Source organism: Sciurus carolinensis, chromosome 12 (assembly GCF_902686445.1).
Source record: "Sciurus carolinensis chromosome 12, mSciCar1.2, whole genome shotgun sequence".
Classification (NCBI taxonomy): domain Eukaryota; kingdom Metazoa; phylum Chordata; class Mammalia; order Rodentia; family Sciuridae; genus Sciurus; species Sciurus carolinensis.
This window is the reverse complement of record NC_062224.1, coordinates 59,002,232-59,029,054: the sequence shown is the minus strand read 5'-3', so window position 1 is coordinate 59,029,054 and position 26,823 is coordinate 59,002,232. Positions and strand designations below refer to the sequence as shown.

The following is a 26,823-nucleotide window of genomic DNA, read 5'->3' as shown; positions in this document are numbered from 1 at the left end:
AGGTGTGATGGTGCCCTGGATTTGATTCCCCGCACCAGGATAAAAATAGTGTCAAACAGGGCTTTGCCCCAGACTTATTTTTAACCTATATTCTATAGATAATTTTGCTCAAATAATGAACAAGTACATTAGAATTTATGAATGAAAGATATACAATAAGAAAAATACTTCATCAGAGAAATGCTCAGAAGTTAGGGAACACAGAATCAGAGCAATTAAATCTGATTCCTAAATACTTTCAACATTTCCATAAATTAGTCAAAGACTATAAGATCAATTTGGGAGTTGAGAGAGGGACTGATTAAACCTGCATTAACATTTCTCAGACTGTAACAATTTTCTTCTATTATATGGCATATTAACTGGAAATATTAGCCATGAACTTACCCTAGTGTTTGGGTTCATTCATGGCTCATCCCTAAATAAAATGCTGTCATAATTCTACCTGCAGACAACCACATTCCCCATAACCTAGTCAACCATCCATCTGGGAAGACAGTAAAAAATTGTTTCTATTTTTATAGGAAGTTTCCTTCCTTCACCTCAAGTACCTAAGGCATGTGGCTCTTTGTTTAATCCACACTTGGAACATATAAGGCCAAAAGGAGCAATGTGTCTCATTCATCTTAATAACCCATACATCTGTCCAACACAAATACTTGCTGAGCCAAAATTTTAGATCATTTAATAATGAACAAGCCATTGAGCCATTTTGCTAAAGACCTTCTTAAGATATTCATCATTTATGAGTTTTTTATATGCCCATTTTTTTTTCTGTGCTTTTCATGTCCTACACATATAACTGAGTAGGCAAAGAATTTGGAGCCTGTGTCTCAGTTTTCTGACATGAGTTACATCCTCTGCCCTGCTCCCTCAGCTCTTTTAGAGAGTGGAACAAAGGCATCTCACTTAATAGCTTCTGTGTTGTGCAAAGCTGCCATTGGAGATACCTGCTATTTCAGGGAGGAGTGTCCTGTATTCAAAGATTCATTTACTAACCTATTTAAGTTTGGATAGTCTTCATTGATCAATGTTTGTTATTTCATTGCCAGAAAGTTAAAAAAAATAGTTTTTTCTTAGCTGGGAAAATGAATCTTCAATTAATAGTAATCCACTTATCTCAAGTATTTAGTAAAGATCTATTACCTCCGTTAGTTATAGAAAGTGACAATAACTAATATCCTGTGTACTAGGTCCATAACTACTATATAGGACTTAACACACAACCACTGTATGGAATATATACTATAGTTATTCCCATTCATCATCTTAGGAAATCATGACCCAGACAGCTGAGATTCCTTGTTCAAAGACTCATGGTATACGCAAATAGTGACAGCTTAAGTTCCTCTTTTCCTATTTGTATCCCTTTAATTTCTTTAGTCTGCCTAATTGCTCTGGCTAGAGTTTCGAGGACAATGTTGAATAGAAGTGGTGAAAGGGGACATCCCTGTCTTGTTCCCGTTTTTAAAGGGAATGGTTTCAGTTTTTCTCCATTAAGAATGATGTTGGCCATGGGCTTAGCATAAATAGCCTTTACAATGTTCAGGTATGTTCCTACTATCCCTATTTTTTCTAGTGTTTTGAGCATGAAGGGCTGTTGTATTTTGTCGAACGCTTTTTCTGTGTCAATTGAAATAACCATATGATTCTTTAAGTGTATTGACATGATGGATTACGTTTATTGATTTACGAATGTTGAACCATTCTTGCATTCTAGGGATGAACCCCACTTGATCGTGGTGCACAATTTTCTTAATATGTTTTTGGATATGGTTTGCCAATATTTTGTTAAGGATCTTTGCATCTATATTCATCAAGGATATTGGTCTAAAATTTTCTTTCCTTGAGGTGTCTTTTCCTGGTTTGGGTATGAGGGTGATATTAGCTTCATAGAATGAGTTCAGTAGGGTTCCCTCCTTTTCTATTTCCTGGAATACTTTGAGAAGTATTGGAATGAGATCTTCTTTGAAGGTCTTGTAGAACTCGGCTGAGAATCCGTCTGGTCCTAGGATTTTCTTGGATGGTAGGCTTTTTTTTTTTTTTTTTTTTTTGGATGGTAGGCTTTTGATGGCTTCTTCTATTTCATTGCTTGATATTGATCTGTTTAAATCGTGTATGTCCTCCTAGTTCAGTTTGGGAGGAGCATATGTCTCTAGAAATTTGTCAATGTCTTCGGTATTTTCTATTTTGTTGGAATACAGATTTTCAAAGTAGCTTCTCATTATGTTCTGTATCTCAGTGGTGTCTGTCGTGATATTTTTTTGCATCATGTATTTTAGTAATTTGAGTCTTTTCTCTCCTCTTTGTTAGTGTGGCTAAGGGTTTGTCTATTTTGTTTACTTTCTCAAAGAACCAACTTTTGTCAATTTTTTGAATTGTTTCTTTTGTTTCAATTTCATTGATTTCAGCTCTGATTTTAATTATTTCCTGTCTTCTACTACTTTTGCTGTTATTCTGATCTTCCTTTTCTAGGGCTTTGAGCTGTAATGTTAGGTCATTTAGTTGTTGACTTTTCATTCTATATTCTATATTTAGAGGATCCAAAAACCTCCTCCAGAAAACTTCTAGACCTCATCAATGAATTCAGCAAAATAGCAGGCTATAAAATCAACACGCATAAATCTAAAGCATTTTTATACGCAAGTGATGAAACAGCTGAAAGGGAAATGAGGAAAACAACTCCATTTGCAATAGCCTCAAAAAAAATAAAATACTTGGGCATCAATCTAACCAAAGAGGTAAAAGATCTCTACAATGAAAACTACAAAACATTGAAGAAAGAAATTAAGGAAGACCTTAGAAGATGGAAAGATCTCCCATGTTCGTGGATAGGCAGAATTAATATTGTCAAAATGGCCATACTACCAAAAGTGCTATACAGATTCAATGCAATTCCAATTAAAATTCCAAAGATGTACCTTACAGAAATAGAGCAAGCAATCATGAAATTCATCTGGAAGAATAAGAAACCCAGAATAGCTAAAGCAATCCTTAGCAGGAAGAATCAAACAGGGGGTATCACAATACCAGAACTTCAACTATACTACAAAGCAATAGTAACAAAAACAGCATGGTATTGGCACCAAAATAGGTAGATCAATGGTACAGAATAGAGGACACGGACACAAACCCAAATACATACAATTTTCTCATACTAGACAAAGGTGCCAAAAATATGCAATGGAGAAAAGATAGCCTCTTCAACAAATGGTGCTGGGAAAACTGGAAATCCATATGCAACAGAATGAAACTAAACCCCTATCTCTCACCCTGCACAAAACTCAACTCACAATGATCAAGGACCTTGAAATCAGACCAGAGACCCTGCATCTTATAGAAGAAAAAGTAGGTCCAAATCTTTACCTTGTTGGCTTAGGATCAGACTTCCTTAACAGGACTCCCATAGCACAAGAAATAAAAGTAAGAATCAATAACTGGGATCGATTCGAACTAAATAGCTTTCTCTCAGCAAAGGAAACTATCAGCAATGCGAAGAAAGAGCCTACAGAGTGGGAGAATATCTTTGCCACTCATACTTCAGATAGAGCATTAATTTCCAGAATATATAAAGAACTCAAAAAACTCTACACCAAGAATACAAATAACCCAATCAACAAATGGGCTAAGGATATGAACAGACACTTCACAGAAGAAGAGGTACAAGCAATCAACAAACATATGAAAAAATGTTCACCATCTTTAGTAATAAGAGAAATGCAAATCAAAACTACACTAAGATTCCATCTCACCCCAATTAGAATGGCGATTATCAAGAATACAAGCAACAATAGGTGTTGGCGAGGATGTGGGGAAAAAGGTACACTCATACATTGCTGGTGGGGCTGCAAATTAGTGCAGCCACTCTGGAAAGCAGTGTGGAGATTCCTTAGAAAACTTGGAATGGACCTACCATTTGACCCAGCTATCCCACTCCTCGGCCTATACCCAAAGGACTTAAAATCAGCATACTACAGAGATACAGCCACATCAATGTGCATAGCTGCTCAATTCACAATAGCCAGACTATGGAACCAACATAGATGCCCTTCAATTGATGAATGGATAAAGAAACTGTGGTATATATATATATATACAATGGAATATTACTCAGCTATAAGGAATAATAAAATTATGGCATTTGCAGGCAAATGGATGAAATTGGAGAATATCATGTTAAGTGAGATAAGCCAATCTCAAAAATCCAAAAGACGAATGATCTCACTGATAAGCGGATGATGACACGTAATAGGGGGTGGGAGGGGGGCAAGAATGGAGGAAGGAGGGACTGTATAGAGGGAAAAGAGAGGTGGGAGGGGTGGGGGGGAAGGTAAAAAAATCACAGAATGAATCAAACATCATTACTCTATGTAAATGTATGACTATGCAAATGGTTTGCTGTTACTCCATGTACAAACAGAAACAACATGTATCCCATTTGTTTACAATAAAAATAAATAAATAAATAAAAAAGACTCATGGTATGTATCAACCAAATGCAGGTTGCTTGACTCCAAAATCTGCATTATTAACTACTCTCTTGTGTTTTCATCCTCATTTTTATTTTTTTTATTTTTTTATTTTTTTAGGGTGCTGGGGATCGAACCCAGGGCCTTGTGCTTACAAGGCAAGCACTCTACTGACTGAGCTATCTCCCCAGCCCCCCCATTTGTATTTTTATAGTGTTTTGCAAGTATAAATATCTTTCAAACTCTTTTTTTAAGAAGAAAAGTATTGCTTCTAAACTTATGAATGAATTATTCAGCAAGTCCTTCTTCTATAACTTTTCTTCTTTTTTTTTTAAATCAATTTGTGTGTCATCTTTCTGCAAAGGCTAATCTTCTCTGTATTGTTCTAATTTTAGTATATGTGTTGCCTAAGAAAGCACTGTTTTTTTAAATTCTTTATATCATACCTAAAAAATTAACTCCTCAAACGTATGTTTTTATATTTATATTTTTATGGAAAGCTTTGTTTGGAGTAATGTGCCATTACTTCAAGTTACAATATGTACCTGTCATTCTCCAATCTTGATGTTCATGGAATAAAATTAAATAATTTAAGGATGAGCATTTTCATGACTTCTCCCTAAATAATCATGCCCACAACTGAAGCACCCTAGCAACTGAGAGAAAAATAATTGCGTGCTCTAAACAACATTTTAAAAGGAGGAAACTGAAGGAGAACATGAACTTCATTCCTTTTCTGAAAGCCAGTTGAGGTTCTGGGGAATGAGCTTTTGGCACAGTGATCACAGTTCTTATCTGGCATATCAGCTCTCAGGGTTTCAAGCTACAAAATGACAGTTAACCCAACTTTCTAAGTCTGCCACTGTAAATTTACTGAACGCAGAGGTAATAGCTATGAATGTAACGTCTGCCCCACCTTATTTCTACTTATCTACCAATCTAGCCATCTGTTTATCTGTACTCCAAGTATTTAAAGAATTAACGATCCTCTCCTCCCCTTAAAGGGATATCCTTCCCTGCATATTATTGTAGTATGTTTCCTGTTAGTATCAAAGCCTCAAAATTAATTGACTCATAAATGATGTTATTGCAAATACATAGGAATATCTCAGCTTTATTTATTTGCATATGTGTATGTATGCATGTATGAATGTGCTCTCTGCTGTAGAGAAGGGAAGTGAGACAGAAATGGAGATGGATAATTTTATCCAAACGCATAATCAGTTTATGCATGCTCCTCTTTTTCTCTTGCAACCACTGTCACTGCTTTCCATGACTTGATATCTTAGATTGAATTTCTGCTCTTGCTATGTTTAGAATCTATTTTTAACTTGGCCAACTGACTTACTATGAAACCATGTGAGTGTTGCTATTTTTAAATAAATAATAGTTGTCCTTAGAACCCAGTAAAAACCCTACAGAAAATCACTGTGTGCCTGTCACACTCCACAGCACGTTTCAGGATGTAAGATAATGTTTTTAAAAAATAAATATTTATTGAACTCTTGCTGTATGTCAGGCAAGAGGCTGTGTGCTTACATAACTTTTCTCAGTTAATCCTTAAAAATAATCCTGTGTTAGTAGAAACTTCTTGCTTTACCAAGCACACTGCAACTTTATGTAAAAATTCTAAAGCTGTGTACTGAGTGCAGAGATCATGGGTATTTATATCAGTTCTGAGTTCAAATTCCATCTTTGCCTCTTTGGGGCTATATGAACGTGGACAAATTACTAATTTCTCCTATTCTCAGCTTTTTTTGTTATAACATAAGAACAATACTTCCTTTCAGATTGTTATGAAGAAATATTAAGTTGATGTAGCATATTAGGCACTTCTTCAGTGTCTAGTGCAAGAGCAGCATAGTAAAATGTAGTTAGCAGCATAGTAAAATGTAGTTATTTGTTATTATGCTGAGATTTTTAATGTCCTCAGGAAAAACAAATTCAGAGTTTGGAAGACCCATGTTAGTTAAGCGTCACTCACTATATAGCTCCTGGAACTCTCTGACCTGAGTAGTTTCAATTTGAGCAGCTACAAGTTGGAATAATCCACAGTGGCATTTGAACAACTGCCAGGTCTTTTGGTTGGGGCCATTTGCCCCCAAGAGTCCTCAAACATCTGCTGGAAATTCACGAGTGATTCCTGGTGATTTGTTGTTGTTTTGTTTTTTGGGTGCTGGGGATTGAACCCAGGGCCTTGTGTTTGCAAGGCAAGCACTCTACCAACTGAGCTATCTCCCCAGCCCCGATTCCTGGTGATTGTTTAACAGAATATTAGCTTTGAACAGGTGTGTCTTTGCCTTTGATCTGGACACAGCTTATGAAGAAGTTGTTCTGCCTGCATCTACCAGGGAAATTCTCATGCCTATATCCAGCTGGATCTGAGTTAAAACTACGTGCAATGATTTCAGCCTCTGCAGTGTTCTCTGGGAGATCAACTGGATGCTTTCTGGTCCAAGCAACCCGAGGTGCTTTTCTGGGTAGTCTGAGAGTTATGCCTTGTGACTTTGAGTTTTCCCTAAATGCCAACTGAGACAACAGATTAGGTTCACCTCCTCCTGCTCAAGTGGTGCCTTAAGTATGGTCTTCTCTGCTATCTGCTATTGGACTGTCACATTAGGAGATGCTGATACAATTTCTTCTGTTTCAGGGCAGGAGTTAAGAGATCTTGGCTACTGAAGTTGGTAAGGCAAGCGGTCTCAAATTTACTGAGTTTCTACTATTGTGCCAGGAATTTCACAAGGGAGATAATTTGGACTTTCATTTTTCTCTTCCTTCCTCCCTTTTCCCACCTTCCTCTTCTTCCTTCTTTCCTTTCTTCTTTCATACAGTACTAGAGATAGAACTCAGGGTCTCACTCATGGTAGATAAGTGCTCTACCACTGAGCTATACCCATAGGTTCAGCAGTCATTTTTATGACATTTTCCAAATCACCTAATACAATTTCTGTCATAGTGTTTGTTTCATAATAGTTGCTGGAGCAAAGAAAATTGCAACGATGTTTTCTAATAATTAAGACTTAAAACACTTTCCTAGTAAACATTTGCATAAAATTATACCAGCTGGAGGACTCTCATTTTGTATCATAAACTAAGTGATCTAAGAAATCTTTAGGATGGTTGATATTTTTAATCTCTCTCCTTCCCTGCCCCCTTTCTCTTTCTCTTTCTCTCTCTTATAATCCTGTTTAGAAAATTCATGTTTTATTTGCCTTAAATAGGCAGTCTCGGTTTATGTAAGTTGTCTATTGTTCATATGATACAGTTTTGTCAGCAAAAATCAAATATGCCATCACAGAAGTTATAAATTGCCCAGAATATTTTGAAAACATATTTTGATATTTTAATATCTAAATCAAGCTTACCATCCTGTTCATTATATTTTAAAAGTGCGTGTGTTTAAAACTTTGTGTTCTCAGTGAAGTTTTTGCAAAGGATTAGGCATCTTTGCAGGAACGATTTAGTTTTCATTTGAATGCCCAGCAGGCAGAGTTTAAGAGTTGTTATGAAGCAGATCTATTTTAGTGTGGTTCATTTAACTGGCTTAACTCATATATATTATCAGACTTGAATGGGACTTTTCGGGGAATTTAGTTTGGTTTCTATGTATTCAGGCTTTGAGGTTTCATAAAAAGAAGCTTTCAGTGAAAAGGATAGTGTTATTTAAAGTTCTTTTTCCACAACTTAAAAAGGATTAACTGTTTTTTTGAATCAGTAATATATGCAAGCAGTACAAAATTCAAAAGGTACAAAGGCTACATTAAGGAAAATGCACTCTCCCTCTGTTCCTTGTCCAACCATTTAATGTCACTCTCCAGATACATTTATCGTTTTTTTTTACTTTCCGTTTTAAAATCCAGATGCAAATATTTAACTTTTTGGTTAGTGTCTTAATATCTTCCTTTTAGAAAAACCAGAAAAATGACATAGCCTGTAATCCTTCCAGAATCTTACAAAGTCCTTATTTTACATATGAAGCACAGAGAAAATAAAATTTGCATATTTTCTGTAAGCCTTGGTAAAGTATTCTGTTGCAGCAATACACTGATAATTGTAAACTCTGCTACAGATTATGAAGGAAGTAACTTGGTATATTTTAACTAAGTAGAAGCTAGTTTCATTAAAGAATATAATAAAATATTTTAATTATTTGATAATTACTTTTATAATACTATTTCTCTGATTTATAAATTCCCAAATTAAAGATTTTCATGAATAGGATGAGGGAGGAACACATTTCCTCCAATTGGAAATCTTTCTTCCTAATTTTTTTTATATGCAAGTTTAAAAAGCAGTATTAGGGACTGGGGGCTCTTTAGTCAGGCTTTGCATAACTGTAACCAAAATACTCAACGAGAACTACTTAGAGGAGGAAGTTTATTTGGGGCTCACAGATTCAGAAGTCTCAGCCCCTAGAGGGCTGACTCAATCACTGTAGGCCCAAGGTAAGGCAGTATATCCTGGGAGAAGGATCCAGTGGAGGAAAGCTGTTTTAACTCATGGCAAACACAGGAAGCAAGAGAGAGAGAGAGGGAAGGAGGGAAGGGGCTGCAGGAAAAATGTACTGTTCCAGGACACACACCTAGTGACCATTCTTCTCCAATCACACTCTACTTCCCTACAGTTACACCTAGTCAGTCCATTCAAACTAGGATAGACTCATTAGGTTAGAGTTCTCATAATCTAATCATTTTCCCCTCTGAATATTCCTGCATTAACAGAAACTTTTGGGGAACACCTTAGAGCACCGTAACAGGGTATAGCTTGTTCTGTACAAGCCCTGGGTTCCATCCCCCATACCACTGAAAAACAACAACAACAACAACAACAAAAACAAACAGAAAAGTAGTATGTGCTAAATGAATTGTGCCTGATCCTCATAACTACTTTACAAGATCAAGTTTGTTGTCCTCATTGGAGATCAGAAAATTGAGACCCTAAGAATCGAAGTGACTCCCAGCTATTTGGGAGGCTGAGACTGGAGGATTGTGAATTTGAGACCATCCTGGACAACAAGCATAGCAAGACCCATCATAAAAAAGAGAATCAAAGTGACTTGCTATAGGTTCACAGCAGTAAGTGCAAGCTGAGAGGCACACCCAGCTCAAATGACCCATATCATGATCAACAATGTTGTTTGAAACACTGAATCTTCTAGTCTGGGGAAAGGTGGGATGCTTGAAGGTGTGGATCTCATTTCATCAAGGCACATGCCAAAAGCCCAAAGATACATTTGTAAACAAAATGGAATCAGGGAAACTAGGTGAAAATAGATTTAGGTTAAGTGATAATGGATAAAATAACCATATTCTCAAGTGTTGATTAGCTGCCAATGGAATAAATAAATAGGTCTCTGTCCTTGGCCATGTTCTAATCAACATTTTTTTAATGCTTGGTATAAGAGCAGTGACTATAACACTATATACCTATAAATGCCTATTGAATAAATAAATGAATGAAAGAAGATATTGTACTGTGATGATCATATTTTTGGCTGCCACAAAGTTCTAAGGCACAATAAATACACCAAACAACAAATTTAACTGGAGTGTAACTTGGGGGTAGGGCATGTGTTCAGCATGACCAAGGCCCTAGGTTCAATCCCCAACACCAAAACAAAAGAAAACAAAAGTCATAACATACAAATGTCAAGGCTAAAACAAGGACAAATGTTAAATTGAACAATTGTACAACCACACATTGTACAATGAACATTAAGGCTTGAAGTGTGGAAAGAAGGGAGAAGGGAGGGAGGGAGAAAGAAAGAAAGGGAGGTGAGGGGAGAAATAGGAAGAAAATAAGCCATCTTTGTACTTTAGTGAATAAGCAATTCAAAATGAGGTAATAATACGGTTTCTTTAATGAAATTAATAGACTATTAGAGAACAATATAAATGGAAGGTACTCTTTGTCTTTGCTCTGCAATAGTCAATTCCATCTGTAATACATTTCAAATTCTGGATTCCATATGCTAACAGGAACAATAGCAATCTGTAGAGAATCTGCAGGGTGCTGAGTGGAATTAAATATGTAATTTTAGTCTAGAAAACCAATTTGGGGATGTGTCATAGCTGTTTTTGAGAACTAAACTGGCATATGGAAAATAAATTTTGTTTACAGAATAGTACTAAACTCATGGCCTTTGGAGAATCCTCAGACGTTACCTTGCTCACCTGTTTATCTGTGGCTTGAATGTTCACATAAGAGTTATTGGTCTTAAACCTAGATTAGTGATTCTTAGAGTGTGGAACCAAGACCAGTAGTATCAGCATCATCTAGGATCTTGTTAGAAATACACAACTATTAGACTCCACCCCAGATATACCCAATCTTCTGAAGATGGAACCCAGCATTTTACATTATAACAAACCCTTTCAGGTGATTCTAACATGTTAAAATTTTTAAATTATTTTGATCATCAGATATATCAGATATAAATGTTTAGACTAAAATCTTGATTGCAGTAATATTTGAAAATCTACCTTTCCTCATTAATTCCTATTCACTTATCTTTGGATCTTGTCCAACCCATAACCCAGCTCAGCCTGCCCAGTGAATATATATCCAGGTTTTGGGCTACACAGCATTTAAATACCTTTTCTATTAGAATTGACCACCTATCTTTTAATCTTAAAGGGAAGCCAGGGTCCCACTGTGGATGCCATAAAGAAACTCCCTCTTCTAACCCACGGAGTTAGAATATCCAGTGGGGCATGGACATGTATTATAGTTTGGATGCTGAATGTCCCCCAAAGGCCCATATGTTAAACTCTTCAGTGTCTAGAAAACTAATTTGGGGATGTGTGATAGCTATTTTTGAGAACTAAAATAGCACTTTTGGGTCATGGCTGAATCTTTATGAGGTAAGGTCTTGTGAGCTTTTGGGGTTTTGCCCTCAAAGGGGATTATGAGACCCCATCCCTTTCCTCTTCCTCTTTTTCTTTTTTGCTTCCTGACCATGAACTGAACAGTTTGGCACCTGGCATGGCACAACTGGGAGGTGGTGAAACCTTCAGGAAGTGGGGCCTAGTGGGAGATCCTTAAGTCACTGGGGAGATCCTTGAAGGGGTTTGTAAGACCCCAGGGTTTTTTTCTCTCTCTGTTTCTGTTCAAGATGTAACTGTTGTGCTCCTACACATGCTTCTGTCATGATGGGCCATCACCTGCCATCCTCACTAAGAGGCCACCAATCCTCCCCACCCCACCTGATCATGGACTTCAAACCTCCAAAACTAGGAGCTAAACAAACTGTTTCTTTTTTAAGTTAGCTGCCTTAGATATTTCACTGTAGTCATGCCAAGCTGACTAATACAGTCCCCCTTGAAGTCCTTGTCCTTCCTAGCTCCTCCCTGCCCAACTGTTACATTTGAACTGGTGCTGCATGGCACATTATGGAAGAGGGCATCCCTAAAAACTTAGGATCCACGGGACAATCGCAGGACATCAGCAGGTTCCGAGTGATTCAGAATGTCACCATCTCACTCCCTGGGGTCAGATGGTGGAGGAGGGACTCTCTGGTTTTCATGAGGGACTAGCTATTTCTCTGGGATGGTGGAATGGAATGTAAGGAATAGTGTCATCACGCTATAAACGCTACACTTCCAACCTCAGACACTCTTGGTGAGATTCTCTTTTGCTTTCTTTTTGGTCTCAGGGCTTTTGGATGTGGGGATTGAACCAGATCTTGAGGCAGCTGTCAAGAATCTGCATTATTCCCAGACTACTCCTGTACCAACCCACCTGGGCATCCACCAAGGCTGTTGAGCTTCCATCCAGCTTATACCAACTAAAGTACACATTAACTTCCCCACCCTTGCTTTGCACTGTACTGTTTGCTTCTCATTGAATTGTTACTCTATTTAGAGGACTTTTCCAGGTGCTCACATTCTGACGTCCCGACTGACTGAGGAAAGAAGTACCATCCTTAGCTCTTTCCATTCTTCTGAGCGCAGTGGACACTAAATTACTGTTGACTATCAGTGGAACCTATTATCAGACTTCTGGAAATTAAGGTCTTTCTCACCACCCTTAGCCATCCCATTCCATAACTTCCAGCTCATCTAATAGCTATAGATCCCCATGACCACTCCAGCTAGTTTGCCAAAGGCACAAGACAACACGTGGTCATGATGAGAGCATAACTCTGTGTCGCTGATAAAAAATAACCACAGAAATCTCCATAGAATGCATGGTGAGTGAGCTGGGTTTACCTGGCTATACACAGATGCCAAATCCCTGCCCTGTACTCCTGTGTCAGTTGGTTGATCTGCCTTCTGATGATGTTCTCCAACCCTCACATGAAATGTTTGAGAGGTACGCTTGTCACATCTGAGTTGACTTGGATCTTCATCTAAAATGCCTTTCAGACATGAACCCCCTACTCTTCATCCCCACTATTATAGTCCAATTTCAGACTATTGTCTGGCCTGCACAAACATCAATCTCCTAAGGGCTAGAGGCATAGATCAGTAGTACAGCACCTGCTTTGCATGCATGAGGCCCTGGGTTTGGTCCTCAGCACCAGTAAAAAAAAGAAAAAAGAAAAAGGAGAAAGAAAAGAAGAGTCAACCTCCCAACTGGCCTCTCTGTTTTTAGTCTTGCTCCTCTTGAATCCACCTTCCCTACTGCTACTATCTTTTCTAAATCACAGATGTGGCTGAGTCATTCCTGAGCTAAAAAATATTTAACATTCTCCATAAGCTGTAGATGAAGTCCAAAATCCCAAATGCTCTGTATTACATTTCATAATCTGATATCAGTAAAACTTTCTAGCTTCCATGTAGTGATGTTCCTGCCCTGTCATAAGCTTTCCTCCCCTAAAAATCTTTAGTATAAAGGAATTCCTGAATAGTTTGAAATTATGTGACTTTTCTCATAATTTTCCCCTTAACGTGAAAAGCCCTCTTCCTTGCATAACATAATAATTAACATTTGTGCAAGGCATTGCAATTCACAAAGAGAGACTTTCTTGTGAATGCTCATTTGAGATGTTTCATGTCAGTGTTTAAAAGCTGTAGCCAGAGTCCTGGGTTTTAATTCACCACTTATTTGCTGTGTAACCAGGGGCAATTAATTCAACCTCAACAGGTTCCTTATCTTTAAAAGGGGATAATAATAGTATCTTATCTCCCAGGGTTGTTTTGAGGTTTAAAACTTTTAGATCATTACCAGACACACTGTGTACATGTTATTTCATGTGACATTTATTTGTGGCAGCTATTATTTGTCCTCATGACACTCCCACTGTTAAGCAACAAACAAACCAGAGTCTCTAAAGTAGGATTTCAGTCTTCTGACTATAAAGCTTATAGGTAACGGATTCTACCATAATACATTGTTTTTCCACCTGTCAAAAATTCTACTCATTCTTAGCCAAGCACAGTGGTAATCCCAGCTACTAGGGAGGCTGAGGTAGTAGAATGGCAAGTTTAAGACCAGCCTGGGTCAATTAGGGAGAGCCTTCCTCAAATTTTAAAATAAAAATAAAAAGGACTGGGGATATAGTTCAGTGGTAGAATGCTCCTGGGTTCTAGCCCCAGTACCACCTTTTTAGAAAGGGGAGGGGGAGAAACTGACAATAATTGTGAGACAACATCTATCGTAAGACATGTCCTGATTTCAGAGATGTTAATCTGCATTTTAGGACAGATAAAATAAGGTAATCCTTCCCTTAGCAAGTTTAAGGTGTTGGGTTGTGCCTATTTCTAAAAAACACACATTGACTCCATTGTCCAAGCTTGCTTTCCCTACTATGAGTAACTTTAGGGTAGGGAATATATCTTACTTTGGTATACTGGTGCCTAAGATTCTGGGCATAAGATCTATTTGCTTAATGTAAAGTGAAATTCTAGTACTTAGTATCAGGCACTGAGATAGGTATACTGAGAATGTGATCGACTTTGCATAATAATAAATTTCAATGACCCAACCAGACATATCTTGGCAAATTGGTCTTCCTACTTTAAGCAAAAAAAAATGAATGATGTCATAGGTTGCTATCCATCTTAGTACTACTTTTCCACAGGAAATAGGGAATTAACCTTCTTGGAAGGGTTGCAAATAAACATACTTCTTATATAAGATTTTCAGTGTAGGTGACCTTTTTGCCAGCAAGACTAAACTAACAATATTCCTAGTGACCTGAAGATGTCTACTTTTAAACTCAGTTTAATGAAGGATGTACTCATTCCTACAGTATTTTTCATTCACCTTTGCTTTCTTTGCTCTATTCCAAAAGGCTTGAATAATCTGTCGTTTAAGGCTTAAAAATAGTTTCCCAGATAAGACTTTGAAATAGTTCAAGAAGACAGTATCACAGGAATCCCAGATTCCATAAAAATTTCAGCTACATTTTCATCCCTACACATACTGTGACTTTTGTCATCGTTTAGAAAGCAATCACACTGTTCTTTTAAGCTATGTTTTATGTTGCTTATTTTTCATCAATCTTTCAATGAAAATAAAACTTAAAATATTGCAGAAAAGTTGCTTCTAGAATTTACTCTGTTGATCTTGAACATTTATGGTGCAAACTGGGGTTTAGGGAAGACAAACCAACTCATTTGGAAGGTATAATGATGGAGTCTCCTCTCCACTGTCCAGGATATCTTTAATAGAGTTTCTTGGCTGCATTTCTTAATGACATAGCAATGACTGTTTAGGTGAGTATTGGTTCTGCTTTCCCTCTTTCCCTTTACATGTATAAAACCAAAGAGAGAGGGCTGGGGTTGTGGCTCAGTGGTAGAATGCTTACCTAGCCTGTGTGAGGCATTACGTTCAATTCTCAGCACCACATATAAATAAATGAATAAAATAAAACTTCATACCAAAAATACAAAGAACCCAATCAATAAATGGGCTGAGGAACTGAGCAGACACTTCACAGAGGAGGATATACAAGCATTCAACAGATACGTGAAAAAAATGTTCAACATCTCCAATAATTAGAAAGATGCAAATCAAAACTACCCTAAGATTTCATCTCACTCCAATTAGAATGACTATTATCAAGAATACAAGCAACAGTAGGTGTTGACACAGATGTGGGGAAAAAGGTACACTCATACTTTGCTGGTGGGATTGCAAATTGGCACAGCCACTCTGGAAATCAGTATGGAGATTCCTCAGAAAACTTAGAATGGACTCACCATTTGACCCAGCTATCCTACTTCTCAATCTATACCCAAAGGACTTAAAATCAGCATACTACAGTGACGCAGCCACATCAGTGTTCATAGCAGCTCAATTCACAATAGCTAGATTGTGGAACCAACCTAGATGTCCTTCAATAGATAAATGGATAAAGAAACTGTGGTATGTATACTCAATGGAATATTACTTAGCCATAAAGAAGAATAAAATTATTAAGGTGACCTTGGATAAGAACCCTACCCAGCAGGAATAACCCTGAGTGAATGATGGCACTTGCAGGTAAATAGATGCAGTTGGAGAATATCATGCTAAGTGAAATAAGCCAATCCAAAAAAACCAAAGGCCAAATGTTTTCTCTGATAGGTGGATGATGATACATAACAGGGGGACAGGGGCGTAAGTGAAGAATGGAGGAATGTTGGATTGTATAGAGGAAAATGAGGGGATGGGAGAGGATGGGGGGAAGGAAAGATGGTGGAATGAGACAAACATCATCACCCTAAGTACATGTAAGATTACATGAATGGTGTGACTCTACATCATGTACATCCAGAGAAATGAAAAGTTTTACCCCATTTGTGTACAATGAATCAAAATGCATTCTGCTTTCATGTATATTTAAATAGAACAATTTAAAAATAAATTTAAAATATGAGAAAAAATTAAAAATAAGGTCTATCAATATCTAAAAAAATAAAAATTAAAACAAAAATCAAAGAGAGGACAGCTAATGGTCCAGCTAATGCTACATGTGTGTCTTTCTCATGTTCTCCCTCTAAGATGCAGGTGTTCTTTGTGCATGTCACCTTGATTTGTATCATGTAACTCAGTAACCTTGGCCACACCTGTGAAACAACTCTACCAAAATCGGTGAATTATAAAGGAAGATGTTGGCCCATAAGGTGACCCAGGATAAGAACCCTACCCAGCAGGAGTAACCCTGAGTGAATGATGATGAGCTGTGTTAGCTTTCAGATATTATTTTTTAAAATACTTGAGATAATCAACCTACAAAGAGGAAAGTTTTATTTTGACTCACAGTTGGAATCTTCAGTACATGATCAGTTGGCCCCATTTGGGCCCGTGGCACGGCCTCATATCATAGCAGAAGTGGTTGGTGGAGCAAAATTGCTTACTTTATAGCCAGGGAGCAAAACAGAGACAGAAGGGAACTGGGGTCCCCAAGCTGTATGTGTGCCTATAGTCCTAGCAACTCAGGGGCTAAGGCAGGAATATCGCTGGAGCCCAGGAATTAGAGGCCAGCCTAGGCAGCACAGTGAGCTCACATATTATAAATAAATAAATAGGAACATACTACCCAATGACTTCACGACCTCTCACTAGGCTCCACTCTTAAAGGTTCCACTACCTCCCAATGTCATACTGGGGACTAAGCCTCGAACACTTGGACCTTTGGGCTCATTTAATCCATATCATGAACCAATCTAACCTCATTCTTTATCTTAGGGAATTTTGAATGTGAACCAGAGAGAAGACATTAGAAACTGAACCTGAGAGCTAATCGTGGACATGACACTAAAGCAGGGTACAAAGGGCTTCTGCTTCAAAGGAGAGAATAAGATGACCAGGCCATTGAGTTGCCACTGCTTCCAATTAGTATTTTATAAGAAATCTGGAGGCTGGGGTTATAGGTCAGTGGTACAGCACTTGCCTTTGTGAGGCACTAGCATTTGTGAGGCACTGGGTTTGATCCACGACACCACATAAAAAAATTTTTAAATACAAAAATAAATAAAATAAAGGTATTATATCCATCTTAAAAATCAAAAGTTAAAAAAAAAAGAAACCTGGGGGTTTTGCTGAGATATTCTACTACTTTTTCTGGTATATTTTTTTTGCTATTCTTATATATTTAAAAATATGTTTTAAAATCATGGATATGAGACATGCTGGTGGACCATGCCTTTAGTCCTAGCTACTCTGAGGCTGAAGCAGAAGGATTCCAAGTTTGAGGTCAGTCTTGGCAACTTAAAGAGACCCTGTCTCAAAAAAAAAAAAAGAAAAGAAAAGAAAGAAAAAAGTAAAAAGAGCTAAGGATGTGTTCAGTGGTACAGTGTTCCTGAGTTCAATCCCCAGTACCAAAATAAATAAATAAATTTGTAGATATGATACATGTTCATCAAACAAACCCCTAACAATGAAGAAATTTAGATTGATATAGTGAAAGTCCATTCTTTCTTTTATTTTAATATTTCAAAGATAATCACTATTAAGCTTGATATAATGTTCTTTCATATTTATTTAATATAATGTGTTAGTCAGCTTTGTTTTGCTGTGAACAAAATACACAAGAACAAATTAGAGGAGAAAAAGTTTATTTTTGCTCATGGCTTCAGAGGTTCAGTCCATGGTCAGTCAATTCCATTGCTCTGGGCCTGAGGTGAGACAGAACATCATGGTGGACGAGCATGGAAAAGGAAGATGCTCAGGTCTTTGGCTGCTGGGAAGCAGAGAGAACTTGAGGAACCAAGAACAAAATATGTAATTGCCAAGATATGCCCCCAGTGACCCACTTCCTCCAGCTATGCCCCACCTGCCTAAGGTTACCACATAGTAATCCATTCAAATTATTAATTCATCAAATAGATTAATCTACTGATTAGGTTATAGCTCTCGTAATTTAATCATATCACACTTGAACATTCCTGTATTAACAAAGGGGATTTGGGGGAATATCTCATATCCCAATCGAAACATATAGTATGCTCTGTAACTTCTTTCATTTATTCAGCAATAAATCATGGAGATATAGATAGCTAGAAAGATAGATAATATATGTGGATAATTCTTTGCAATGTCTGTATAGTGTTACATTGTACAGATACACCACATTTTACTTAACCAAGCTGATACTGATGGATATAGGGACTATTTCAAGTTTTCAAAATAACAACCAAAAATACAAAGGCCTCCCTTTTCCACACATTTATGTATTTATGCAAAATTCTTATGCAATAAATTCCTAAAAGTGGAATTTGAAGGATCGAAGGGAATTCATATTTAAAATTTTCAGAGATGTTGCCAAACTGCCTCCCTACTCCTTGAGAAAACCTAAGCCTCACTTTGTTTCCTGTCATCCACAGCATGTAACCAGTGTGGATTTGGTTGCACTGAACAGACCTGTTATTCTATCACCATGAACTTGATGTGCCCAAGTAAATCATAACAAATGGGATCTAGTCCATATCACCTGGGGAGTGAAGGTATGTCTCTTGAAACTGACAGTCTGTTTTATAGCCACCTGTTCAAACAAGTTACCCTGTTATAGATAAGCCATATATTTTAAGAAGTCCTTGTGGTTGTCATTCATGAACAGCTATACAGGATGTTGTCAGTCCTCATAAATGGTAACAGTCATAATTTCAAATGTATTACCCAGTACAACAGTATGCTTTGATATTGAACCTAAAGAAGATGAATGTTTTTCACAAACCTGCACCAGGCAGATTTTATGTATGGAGGCTTAGAGTTAGAAGCCACCCTTGAACTCTGCAATTGAGAAGGTCATGTTCAATAGAACTTGTCTATTGAAATAGACAAAGCAAGAATTAATTTAAGAAGGCCGAACAGACCCTTTTTAAATGTAGCCAATAAAGGGTCAACAGAGAAGCAAGGTCCAGGCTAAACTGAAGGTCTTCTTCATTCAGTACCTTTCACCAAGAACCTATAAGACAGCATGCCATGTGTGGGAATCCAGAGAAAATTAAGACATAGTCCTCAACCTCAAGGAAATTATAGATTTATGAAAATGTGAAGTAGCTGGGTATCATGAAGCACTCCTGTGATCCCAGTGACTCTGGAGGGTGAGGCAGGAGGATCATATTTTTGAGGCCAGCCTCAGCAACTTAGAGGGACCCTTCCAGCAACTTAGAGAGAGGCCCTGTCTCAAAATAAATAGGGCTGGGGTGTAGCTCAGTGGTAAAGCACACCTGGGTTCAATCCCCAGCACCAAGTAAAACAAAAACATGAAATAGAAGAGGAGATTTGGGGGCAACCTGAAGGACAGGATCCTGGGCAGATTTATCTGAGTGAAGGTAAGCTGACTGTTTCCAGGTGCAAAAAGAAGGGGGAGAACATTCCAGGCAAAGGGGCAGGAGATGTAAAAGGATCTGGCGGCAAGTCTAGGCAATGTGAGAAATGAGATAATTCCACATTTTTGTAAGATAGTGACAATAACTGTTTTGTCCAAAATGTCCCATCTGATGATCACCTTTTATGAGTCATAGGTCTCAAACTAGAACTTTCTGTCTTTGTTCCCTATCTGAAATGTGTTGTCTAATATGGAAACCACTGGCCACATGTGACTACTGTGCACTTGAAATGTGGTGAACATGATTGAGGAATTGCATGTTTAATATAACTTTAACTTATATTTAAAAACAACTGTTTCCATTCAGTTGTTGGGAAATTTTTTAGTTTGCATAGAATAACTTGGTTGTGTGAATCTACTTTTTTGATTATAAATTTTATGCAAGCTAAATACAGCGCCCATATTTCTGATGAAAATTTAACATCTGAATCAAGATGTGCTTTAAGTGTAAATATGCACTAGATTTGAAACACAAAACAAAGAATGCAAAATATCTCACTGATCACTTTTTATATTGATTACATAATAAAATGATAAGTTTTTTTTTTTTTTTTGTGGTGCTGGAGAGCAAACGCAGGGCCTTAGTACATGCAAGGCAAGCACTCTACCAACTGAGCTATATCCCCAGCCCATGATGATGTTTTAGATATTTGTTTCACCTGTTTTGTTTCCTTTCTTATTCGGTGCTGGGGATGGAACCCAGGTAGGCCAGGACTCTACCACTGAACTACAACCCCAGCCTTTTTTCCTTTTTTAAATGTGACTCCTGGAAAATTTGAAAGGACATCTGAAGCTCACATTATATTTCTACAGACAGGGTGGTCTGCATCTCATCACTTTATGCCTGAATCTCTGATAAAGCTCTCTACATGTTCTTTTTGCCCTCCATTGTTCAATCCATCCTCCTCTCAATTAATCCTCTCAAAGTGCTGATTTTATCAAATTAAATGCAAACTCTCAAGTCATTCCTCAAGTTCTAGGACATGAAGTCCCTGTTCCCTCCTCAGCCCAACTTTCATAGGCCTCCTCCATTTCAATCTACTCTCCCTTCCAATCCAGTTGAATCTTCCCTTCTCCCAGTCCCAAAGCTCAACTCCATCTTCTGGTTTTTACCTGAGAAGTTAAAAATTCAGATTTGTATCTGAAATTTTTGAATTCACAAAATGTAGGCAATTCCTATAGAAATTGCCTACCTCATATTCATTTCCCCCTTTTTCCTTATAACTCTGTTTTTAATCTGGCAGCAAGGATCCCAGCTAAAAGAATGTCTTTTCAAGTCATACTTGCTCTTTGGGTGGAAAATGAGATATAAGGGGAAATTGTATTGTATATCCAGGTAATCTTCAGGGGTCTAACTCAACTGGGAAATTTCTCCCTTTTGCCCTCTCCATCTTCCTTCTTCCTGAGAGAATGCAGATGATTTGAGTCCCAGCAGCCCCTTCATACAATAACATAGTACTGAGGTTGGAAGCCACATGTTAATAGTAGTAGGGCAGAGAGGCGCCTACGTTTCTGATGACTCTGGTTTGGTCACCTTGATTGCCTATCTTTGTTTTTTATTTTACACAAGGGAGAAATAAACCTCTATCCTATTTAAGCCACTAATTTGGGTTTTCTACTCATATTTGGATAAACCTAATTTGGCAGCTATTTCAAAAGCATTGTATAGACACAAAGGAACAAAACAAAACAAGCAGAAAACATGCCTCTAGTTTACCTAGAAGTATCTGGGTCTCAGTTTCCCCATTTGTTTTACTAAGTGATCTCTGGGACCATTTCCAGAATTAAAACGTCATGTATACCTGCATTTATTTATCACATATGTGGATGCCTGTCATTTACCAGTCACTGATTCAGGTACTAGGATGTAGCAGTGAACAAGATATAGATCATCACTGACAGCTGCAATGTGAATGGTCAATGCCAATCTTCGTGCCGCAGTCTGCCTCTTACACACTATACTCACAAGGCAATTCACTTGACTTCTAAGTCTGTTTAGTCTAATCACCATCTAGGGTTCATGACATTGCAGATCAGTAACAACAGCTAAAACATACATTGAGTGATAGACTTAGATTGTTTCATTGAATCCTTACAATTGTCCCCTGAAGTGATCCCTGATTTCTTTGAGAAACATAAGAAAAAAAATTAGATATTGTGGACAAGTAAGCCACTAAAGGTAGGCTGCAAAATCAACTCGATACTTTGGATACCTTGAGAATCAAATGAAAATAATGAACGTGAAAATGCTTGGGGGAATTAACAGTTCTTTCCATAACAAAGGTCACTGGGCAGCTAGAAGGAAACCAAAGCTTCTAAGTAGATGATGTATATTATATAGAGACAAAACTAATATTCATTAGTTACTTCATGTCAGGGACATTGCCAAGGGCTTTGTACCTTTGCCATGAGGAATCAAATAATGGCCCATGTGCTGGGGACACGAAGATAAATAAGAACAGGTATATTGTAGAAATGAGTCTACTGTCTTTGGGGAACATGATTTAAGGCTGGTATTAAGCCTCTGCAGCAAACAACATCTTGTTTTCTTCATTTTTGTTTACCAACTTAATTAGCTAGCACATTTTCTTAATCAGTATCCCTTAATGATGATTCACTAAATCATTTCACCTTTTGGTTATTTTTTCAGTCTTAGAAGAAGATAACTTCCACAAAAATACTGAGAAAAATTACAATATATTAATCTTCATGATCCTTGTTATATATGATATAGGTTTATCCCATCTCCCCCCAAATCCTACTGAAATGAGAAAAACTGACGGCAAACACACATAAATTTTCTAGGTGTCAGAGGTTATTCTTTTTTAAATTTTATCTAAATATTTTTAGTTGTCAATATACCTTTTTGGGGCTGGGGATATAGCTCAGTTGGTAGAGTGCTTGCCTCGCAAGCACAAGGTCCTGGGTTCAATCCCCAGTACCCCCCCCCAAAAAAAAATCTTTTTATTTTTATTTATTTATATGCGGTGCTGAGGATCGAATCCAGTGCCTTATGCATGCTACCACTAAGCTACAATCCCAGCCCCATCAGAGGCTATTCTTAACACTTTCAATATATTAGTTGATTTAATCCTTACAGTTAGGGTACTCATCCAACAATTAGTACCGCATTTGTCATTATTAATTTTTTATTATTCCCCCTATTTTGGGGGGAGGTGTTGGGGATTTAACCCAGGACCTTGTGAATGCTAAGCACACATTCTACCCCTGAGCTACGCTTCTTGTCCCTATTGTCCCCATTTTTAGAGAAGATTCTAAAACTTTCCAGAGAGGTAAAACAGATCACACAAAAAGGATCAAGAATTGGAATGACACAATACTGCTTTATGACAACATAAAATCAGCATTCGTTTTTTCCAACAGAAGAAACAGATGCCTTTTAAAGTCAGAGGAAACAGGATTTTCAAACTAAAATCACATCTCAAGCCTCAAGAAAGAAGTAAAATAAAAAACATTTTTGCTCTTGCAGAGCAAAAAAATTTCATTTGTTTTCTCTTCCTTTTTTTTTAGAAAGTTCCTAGAAAATACACGCCACCAAAAAGATGGAGTAGACTAAGACAGAGGAAAACCTGACTTCCAAGAAACAGGAAATCCCACACAGAGAGAGGTCAAGAAAATTTCCAAGTTGTTGGTAATGTGAAACTTCAAGATGCATGTGTATGGTGACCTCAGAAAACAACCAACCCAGTTAGAAGTGGAGGAAGAGGACTCTAGTAGAAGTGTGTCTGTTAGTCAGTTTTCTATCACTATAATAAATACCTGAGACAATCAACTTATAAAGAGAAAAAGGTTATTTTGGCTCATGGTTTTAGAGATTCCAGTCCATGATTGGGCAGCCCCATGGGTTTTTAGCCTCTCGTGGGTGTGCAGGATAATAATGGTGGGGAGCATGTAGCAGAGCAAAACTGCTCATCTCGTGACCAGCTACCAAAGAGAGAGAGATGGAGAGAGAGAGAGGAAGAGAGAGAAGTGGCTGCCACAAGCCTCTTCAAGATCCAAACTATAGCACTATCCAAGAAAAAAAAATGAATAGATTAATGTCTTCAACTGGCTTTTACCTTTGTCAAAGTCCTTAGGGTTGATTAAGTAGAAAAAACACAACAAATGAAGTTAAAAAGTGAGACCATTATTAACCAGAAAAAAAAAAATTCATTAAAACACATAAACTTAAAAAAAGCATTAAACATCAAGAGTTTTAAAAATTAGGAAAACCAAAACCTATGCAGGAAAGAAAATTTAATTAGCTGTGAACTTTATTTATATACTCACGATGATATAAATGCTGAAAAAATTATGTTATGACTACTTGGGGAAGATGAAGGGAAGGCAAGGGAGCAGTATTGAGAAGCATCCTCCTAAAAGTAAAAAAGTTAGGTTCAAATAGCCAAGGAGTTATTTGAATCAATCATGATTTCCTTTGGACAGTAAGAATAGGGGTTTTAGGAAGGTGGGGCAGGAGATTGCTATTTTTTGTTATATCTTAAATGACTCTAATATATTAATTTTGACTTTAATGTGCAAGATAAAATTTAAAAACTATTATAACATATGTAAACAATCCCCTGACTTCCAGTTTGATGTGTCAAGTCAAATTCTTCAGCCTGGCCATACAGTTTCTCCATAATCCACGCTCACTCTTCCTCTGCAATTTTATCTGTGTCTTTTCCCTCCCCATCTTCTTATATACTTGTTCTAGTTAAGAACAATTTACTTGGTCTTCCTCAACTTCTTAAAAAATATCATTCACTGGTTTGGGGTATACTCTCTTCTCTTTGATCCCAAAGCCTACTAGTGGATGGAACCAAGAAGCACTGAAGTGAAGGTTATCCTCTTAGGACAACATTAAAAAGCACCAAAGTTGGGGGCTTTGCACCATAGTGTAATGGACAAGATCAGTCATCAGCAGATTGAGGGTTTATTAAGCTGAGACAAAACAAGTTAATAGAAGGTGGTCTATGTGCTTCCATGAAATAATTCCTCAAATTATTCAACATAAATTCATTAAGTGCCTACCATGTGCCAGGGATATATTACCCTGGGAGCATATAACAAAAAGAGATATAAACACCGAGAATCCCGAGGGATGAAGATATTGCAGTGAGTCTAGAGGATTATAGCTTTCTAGAAAAGATGGGTCCCTGAGCAACTACAAATGCCTCATCTACTAAGCAGACAGGGTCTCTGTAGAGAGGGACCTTCAGTCTTGGTGCTTGAAGAGAATGGTTTATCAAAGTTTATTTGGTATAAGACTCTGGTTCATTAAATCTGAACCACACAATAGCCTAGTGGGTACCTCTTATTATTTCCAATTTGAAAACACACAAACTGGGGCTCATGAAAGCCAGAGTCTCAAAGCAGATGTTGGAGGTGAAATTTGAACTCTGGTCCAATAAGTAATGCCCATTCTTGTTCCATCACATCACTCAGCCTTCACAGCCAACTAAGTCAGGCTTACAAGCAACCTTCTGACTTAATTTGACTTCACACATAGGAAAAATGCCCTGCTTACTCAATATAACCTTACTTTACTAGGCAATTATTAGTAGTAATAAAAATATTAGCTGCTAACATACAGTGATATTTACTGTGTGCCAGGCTCCTGCTAAAGACTCTTTGCTACACATATTAGAAACAATTAACCCCATTTCACAGATAAGAAAACTAAGTTATAGGGCTGGGGAGATAGCTCAGTTGGTAGAGTGCTTGCCTTTCAAGCACATAGGCCCTGGGTTCGATCCCCAGCACCGCAAAAAAAAAAAAAAAAGAAAGAAAACTAAGTTATAAAGGTTATAAATAACTTGCCTTGTGGCAAGCGACCCGGAAGAGAAAAAGAGCCTGTGCCATAATCATTCTATGTACTGCCACACAAATATAATGTGTATTGGAATTATAATTTATTCATTTAATAAATATTTAGTGAGCACCCACACCATGGTTTAGGGATACTGGGAGAATATCAGTGAAATAGAAGACCTAGTCTCTGTCTCGCAAATATTTACAATTTAAATGAAGAAGCAAGATGTATATGATAAAATTTTAGATAATAATTGAGCTGTATATATAATTGTTAAATTGATTAATGTAACTAACAAAGACACAGAGATTTCAGAGAAGGGGAACGCACTGAGAGTTAAAGCAGAGAGGAGGAAAGGGTTGAATAGAATCCAGCAGAAGAGAGAGAAAATTCTAGGGCAGAAGCTAGCCTGGTGTCTTGGGAGAAGGGCCCACTGGCCTCCATGGTGGAAGTTTGTGTTGCAAAGCAGTAGGATCCACAGGTAATTTCCTTTAGAGCTTTTCCTCTGAGAATTTAAGGTTCAAAGAGACCTTCTTGGGCTTCTTTCCAATTCAACAAGGATGTGCCCACAAGGTAAAAGGAGTTTCTGAGTGTAAAGCCTTCATCTCCTATTCAGGTCCTTAGATTTCCAGGCAAGAAGATCATAAGTTACAGAAAGGCAAAGAAAAAGAAAAAGTCTTATTTACTACCACATTCCAGCATCTCTACAGAGACTTTTATAGGTGCTTAAGTCCTTTTTGTTAGGGTTGGGAGTGTAGCTCAGTGGTAGAGCACTTTCCTAGGTTGCACAAGGCTCTTCATATTGACATCACAATGTTCTCATCTGTAAAATGAGTCTCACGAGAGTATCTTTCTTTTGGGATTATTGTTACTAGCATTAAATGAATGAAAAGACATACAGTATTTAGAACAGGGTTGGCATCTATTAAAAGGTATTTATATGACTCTTATTAATAGAGGCTTTAGCTGGGGGTATAGCTGAATGGTAGAGTGCTTGCCTAACATGCATAAGATTCTGGGTTCAAACCCCAGCCCTACACACCCACACACACACACACTTACACACATGCGCGCGCACGCGGACTCCAAAGCCAGTCCACATGGTTTAGAGCCCAGTTCTATCGCTCATCAATTGAGTAGTCTCTCTGAATCTCAGTTCTTCCATTTGTTAAATGGGTACTATAATAATAGGACCAATATCCTAGAGTAATTGTACATCAAATGAGTTAACAGTGTGTAAAGAACACAGCACATGCATGGATAATATAAAACAGTAT

At 37.5% G+C, this 26,823-nt stretch overlaps 1 long non-coding RNA gene and 2 other non-coding genes across 6 annotated transcripts in view; 2 read left to right on the top strand and 1 right to left on the bottom strand.

Annotated features, from left to right (window-relative positions):
* LOC124961622 (uncharacterized) overlaps positions 1 to 24,966 on the top strand; it is a 44,117-nt gene extending 19,151 nt beyond the window's left edge. For 2 of the 4 annotated variants that reach the window (XR_007104305.1, XR_007104307.1), the window contains exons 2-3: positions 18,725 to 18,844; positions 23,263 to 24,966. This is a non-coding gene — a long non-coding RNA (uncharacterized LOC124961622). Of the gene's footprint in view, positions 1 to 7,020; positions 7,154 to 12,123; positions 12,261 to 18,724; positions 18,845 to 23,262 lie in introns of those variants that run through there. The other 2 variants (XR_007104306.1, XR_007104304.1) reach the window with 2 other exon arrangements.
* Positions 4,786 to 4,888, bottom strand: LOC124962476 (U6 spliceosomal RNA). Its single transcript, XR_007104492.1, has one exon. It is a non-coding gene; the product is annotated as a U6 spliceosomal RNA (small nuclear RNA).
* Positions 22,606 to 22,678, top strand: Trnaa-cgc (transfer RNA alanine (anticodon CGC)). Its single transcript has one exon. It is a non-coding gene; the product is annotated as a tRNA-Ala (tRNA).
* Positions 24,967 to 26,823: the final 1,857 nt, after the last annotated feature.